Raw genomic sequence first — 6,549 nt, forward strand, 5'->3', positions numbered from 1 at the left:
ATGACAATGATGAGGATGATGATGGCAATGATGAGAATGAAAATGATGATGGTGATGATAACGGGTAGGTCAACCACCCTTATATGAGATCTTAGATGTGTAACTTTATATTGCAGCCGTTATTCCCAATGGAAAAAAAAATTATTGTGGCAGATTTTTTTTTCATTTAAGGGTAAATCATATTCAGAAGAATCGGTGGTAGTACACTTTCATCATTAAAAAAATGATACTTTTTTATCAGAAAATCCAGTAGGAAAACTAAGAAAGTACAAGTTTCTTTTCAAATTGTTTAAGAAAAATGACAAAAAGTTATGATTGTTCGCTGGATGAAAAAAATATTTTTATTCAACCTCCGTCAAAGAAAAACTACCTAAGTCCATTTGAAATTCAGTATTATCTAGATGACTTTCAAATGTAATTTTCTCCATTTTACTAATATTGCAAATACAATACTTTGATTACACTTTTCTCTAGTTTATGAGAGAATATTCGAGAATAGCCAGGTAAATAAAAGTGTTATTTTTCTCCAAATCACTTTGATTTATTATTGTTCCCGACGCGTACTTGTTCCCATTTAAACTTTACATAATGGATTCTTCTAGAAAGAAGTAATGAGCCATTTAGAACTTCAGGAAGGAGGATGATATTTTTCTCTTTGAAATGATGCTTTGTATATGGATCATCTTAACCATTATATTCTTTTTGTCATCTTGTTTTTATTCTCCTTCCCAAATGTATCTTGAGCTTTTATCCTCTAGGAGCTTGGGTTTAGTATCCTGTATTAGGAAAGAAAATATATGATCGCAGTGATGATAATAAAAAAAATCATTTCCTATCTGGCTGCAAATAATTCCATTTGAAATCTCAACGTTTGTACTATAAAGCTGTGATTGCGATGGAGAACGAAATTAGTGCAGCCTGTGCACGTAGGCAGTGGCACCGGAGGGGAGGGGGTGGGGGCGCCTGCTCCTATGATTTTTAAAGGAAAAGGGAGGAGAAAGGGTTGGTAAATAGAAGTCTCAGGCCAGCAGAAAAGCTGATAACTTTCCGTTTCCAGGTCTGAATATAAACATGTATTTAAGCTCGCCTTCACTGTCGCATTATTTGTTTAGTAAGGTACTTTCTTGTTCATAAATAGTCCTTGATATGTCTCATTACTTTTAGGTCAATACAGAATTATAGAATTAATTCGCATTTTATGTCTTTATGACATATGTGTCCTGTTCACCAATACATAACAAACATTTCTTTAACATTTTCCTTTCGCAGGAATATTAACATTAAACTCTGGCTAAAATAAGCTCGCCTTTTTTTTTGGGGGGGGGGGGGTAATCTGCATCCTGTTCATGACAAAAGGTGTATAGGATGGCTTGTTCTCGGGTTTGAATGTCATCCATTGTGAAGCTGCGCTTCGCGCTCGTTTGTTTAGACATGATGAAATGGCTAATCTTGCTTGTAGAAGTAAAGCTACTAGGTTAAATCACTTACAGTTCAGTGTTAAGAATTACCTACCCCAATCCTACCCCAAACAGCTTTATGCAATTTCAGGAACCAATATGTGAAAATATGGATGATTTTTTCCACCACCCCCACCCCCGTCAAAATATCCTGACACCTCCTCTGTACATAAGCAGTCATGCACGCTATGGTTGTTCAGAAGGTGGATTTTTTTTTACTAACAGACGTTGACGCAAATTCCTAATCTCTTTCTCATACAAAGCTTGGTGTGTCCCCCACTCAACTCTAATAACGTTTTTATATCTTTATATGATTTTTATCATGCTGTTTTGTTTGATTGTTTTTTTTTTCATCTTCCCGAATCCTCAATCAGACATAGAAGAGGTCTGAATTCAAAATGTCATAGCGCCTAGGGCTATGACAACCGGGTAAAGGACTTTTATACAAACCACCTTTTGAAGCTTCGCGGCCAGAGTAAGTCATGAAATTTTTGTGCATTAATTTCCTTTCAATTTATGAAAAGGAGAAGTATCGATGGCTCGCAAAGATACATAAAAACAGCTGCCCTTTAGGAAAAGTCACGTCCAAAGCTACTCCTTGTAGAAAGGGTCTGAAGTTTTTTATGCCATTCGATGGATGATGATCAATGTGGATTGAAATTAGCGCTATTGAGAACAAGCGATACTGATTATTAGGAATTGTAGAGCAGACAGCCCCCCATCCTCTACGATGAAAAAAAAAGATCAATTTTAAGGTGTAATAATCCATTAATATTCCTTTCGTAATACGTATAAATAAAATATTAATATCCAGAGATGCATCACAATACATAGGTTATTATATTCATCTCATTCTGTCTCTTTGTCTTTATGTTTTATTTTTCTGAACCCCCCCCCCCACCTTCATTCTTTTATTCAATCCATAACTTGTACTAATAAAAGTCCCCTTTCTAAGTTGTGACTGCCTTGATTTTAGATTTACCAATTAATACCCTCCCTATTGTTATTTCAATAAATATACGGCGCAAAAGTTAAATTACCCCTAAACAGTATTTTGCAGCGTCACAGCCTAAAGTGGCGTTATGTTTGTTCTCAATTTAATAATACGGGCGTTAATTGATTAGGTCATGATCAAGTCACATAATGGTCTTCTTTCTTTTCCCTTTCTACTTTTTTTGCACTACTTAAAAAGTGATAGGGGGAAATAACCACTATCCGCATTGCTTTATTTATTTGTTTACTTATTTATTTATTTGTTCATTCATTTGTTTGTTTTCTTTATTTTATACTGCTTGGTTGGCCTGTTCAGGTATGCAAAACTGCTTTCCAAAGGCGCCCTGCAGTTTAACAAATAACTGAACATCATAGAAATTCAATGTATGAGACATATATATATAACTAACTAAAACAGAATCAATAAATATCATGAAATCATTACATAAAGTAATTCAGTGTAATTACGTGTATGAGTTGACAGTAACAATTTTAATGATTTACAGTGTTTTTTTATTTCATGGAGGGACGTGAATTTTTGAATATCATAAAGGAATGAATGACTTAAAATATTAATGTCTGTGAAGAAAAAAAATAACGGAATCGATATAGGTCATGCACATGTATGTACACAATCATTCAACGCAAATTGCATCTTGTTAAAGCTTGTATTGGAAACATTTTTTTAAAATAGTTTGTTGAATTCGACTTCTTGTGATATAGTGCTGTGGTTGTTTAGTTTATTGTTGGACTAGCCTAGGCCGATTTTTCATCTACGGGGAGGGGATGAGGGTGGGGTGGGGGGGGGGGCGTTCAACCCTTCTAGATAACTGCCAAATCCATCCAGGTGGGTGTTTCATAAAGCTGTTCGTAAGATAAGAGCGACTTTAAGAACGACTGGTGATCCTTTCTTTTGGTAAATGGTATACACCATTGACGATGGTTTAGTGCGTAAGAAGGGTTCACCAGTGGTTCTTAAAGTCGCTCTTAACTTACGAACAGCTTTATGAAACAATCACCGGGTTATGCAGGTTTGTGATCTGTTCACGTTCGCGTAATGTGAACTCAGAAAAGTGATCTTTCCTATATATGTGTTCAATCATGTTAATCCTGATGAATCAATAATTATTTTGTTCATAGTCAAAACTGGAATACTTTTATCCAAACATTTTGCTCAAAACCCTTTGCATGTTTAGATTGTTCTTTGTTTTCTTATTGGCTATTATGACAACGAAACATAGCGGTTTATCTGTAGAGATGCAGGTGCGGATGGTTACACTTCGTAATTCCGAAACACGTATATTGCCTATACCTCGATGTTCGTTAATCCGAAAACGTGAAAGGGTTCATTAATCCGAACATTTGTGGCGTTATTCCGAAGGTTCGTTAATCCGAAGGTCCGAAAACGAAATAAGGTTTGATGTTCCGAAGGTTCGTTAATCCGAAAACGAAATAAGGTTCGTTAGTCCGAAAACAACATAAGGTTAGTTAATCATGAGTTTACGAACCTCATTTCTTTTTCGGATTAACGAACCTTCGGAATTACGAACCTCACTTGGTTTTCGGACTAACGATCCTTCAGAATTACGAACCTCATTTCTTTTTTGGATTAACAAACCTTCGGAATTACGAACCTCACTTGGTTTTCGGACTAACGAACCTTCGGAATTACAAACCTTCGGAAATACGAACCTTGGGAATTACGAATGTATGCGGGTACGGATGGGTAAGGGATCAGGGGCGCCTGCCCCAATGCTTGTCTTACACAAAAATAGTAACACATGGTATGAATTGACCCATCCTCCTGAAATGAGGATTAATCTAGGTCCATTTGGAGTTATAACAATTGCATACATTTAACATTTTTCCGAGCCCCCCCCCAAAAAAAAAAAAATTATTCGCCCTTATGAAATCTATTGATAATACTTTGAAATTTTAAGGTGTGTTTACATAGGTGCCTATGAAGTTTCTGAGTACATCAATTCTTTTATCTACAAGAAACAAAAGCGGGAGTAAATTGCACGAATTAACATTTTACAAGTCAAGTTTGAAAAACAACCACGTATGTCCATTGAAGGACTAAATGGCTTTATCTCCTTAATTGATAATTTCCAATAAAACTTTCATCGTTAATGTTCTTCGTTTCAACCTTCTTCCTTTCTTTCTATGCAGATCGATTCAATTTTTCAAATATATATTCCATTTCGTGCGGTTATGTGTATGAATTTAAAGTTTTCATAAACATATTAATTTGACTCAGAGTATGAAACACTAAGAGCAAACGAGGCTGACGTGACATCTACGCCCAAACCTTGGGCGTGCGAGCTTCTCACTCTTCGCTTCACGGCGCCACCTACATGACGCCATCTTACTACATTTTTTCTTTGATTATTTCCACACGTTATTCACTTTTATTCTTTATACTCCAATCCACCTTCAATTGTCCTTTTTTTGAAGGCAGATGACAAAGGATGAGACAAGATTCGTTGGCGATATCTCACGATTTTTTGACAACTCAATTATTATAATGGATTTTTTTACAGCATTTTTTCCATATTTTCGCCTTTTTGCACGTACGCGTAGTGTATCAAAAATTCGTCTTTCTTCATTAACGATATTTTGAAGGAAAGAAAGGAAAGGCTCTTAGATTGCCGTAGCCGATGGGAAAAAATATATTGATACCAATTTTTCTTCATTAGGATTATACTTTAGAAATTATGCAACATGTATTCCTATGCGTGAAATATCTAGCAACATGGATAGCAAATGGTAGATTACATTATCCGATATCAAAGTAAACACGGTCCACTCGATAGGGTAAATGCTATTTAAAAAGTGTCAAATAGATTTTGAGATCAAAATAGCGTTTAGATATTACTGACATAATTATGCGGGGTTTTTTTTCTTACATTATTTTATCTTATTTATTTGTAAATCAAATAATATTTTGGTTGGGGATGGTCAATCGACCAAGATTCAAAGATGTGTTTATCCAAGTTCCACTGCTGAAAATATATTGGTACATTATAGACGATGATTTGAACAAAATACTATACATGTAGTATAGGGTGAAATATTTCATAACTGCAGACACACTACCTGATATTCATGAGTATAAGAAGAGATAGATGGAGGTCATGAATGCTGAGTACACATAAAAATATATTTATTCATCAATAAAAGTCATGAATGTATAATAGACGATAAAAATGTAAACAAAAAATTATGAATCAATAGGCTCTAAATTACAGGGATTTGAAATAAATCCACATGGACTGTAGTTAGGGACCAATCGAATTCCGGATTTTGTTTGAATCCTTAAGATTCATTTTTAAATCTCGAAAGTTTTAAATTTAAATCATTTGAGATTTAAATTTAAGTCTTTAGGACTAAAACTAAATCCAGAAATCGACTGGTCCCTAACTACAGTCCAGCTGGACTTATTTTAAATCCCTGTAATTTAGAGTGAAATAATGTAAATTAATAAAAGATAAATACATTAAGAAAGGGATATAAATCAATGAATATACTTGAATAAATGAATGAAAAAATAAATGAATATATTAATCAATTAATTGATAACGGTAAACTGTCAAGTTATTTTCATCTCCCTCCAACCCCTTTAATATTTTCATTTGTTTTCAACATAAAAAAGATATTAGCATAATCATTTGCTCTCTGACAAGTGATACACACTTTTTCATGATTTTTTTTCATCAACTTCAAAATGATTAACAAGCCATTCGAGAAAAAATTAAATCATATAATCTACATAGAGACTGAAAATAATATATCGCGACTATATATCTCTCCCCCAATCTCGCCCTTTCTTTCTCTTTCTCTCCTTCCTATGTATGCCCCCCCCCCCCTGTGGAGCGTTGTGGCCCAGTGGATTAGTCTTCGGATTTTGAAACAGAGGGTCGTGGGTTCGAATCCCAGCCATAGCGTAATTTCCTTCAGCAAGAAACTGACCCACAATGTGCTGCACTCAACCCAGGTGAGGTAAATGGGTACCGGTAGGAAGTAATTCCTTAAGAAGCTGTGTGCACTATGAACGCCTATTGCTTAGCCGGGTAATATAGGAGCGCCTTGAGCACCT

The sequence above is a fragment of the Lytechinus variegatus genome, chromosome 1 (genome assembly GCF_018143015.1).
Source record: "Lytechinus variegatus isolate NC3 chromosome 1, Lvar_3.0, whole genome shotgun sequence".
Taxonomy (NCBI): Eukaryota; Metazoa; Echinodermata; class Echinoidea; order Temnopleuroida; family Toxopneustidae; genus Lytechinus; species Lytechinus variegatus.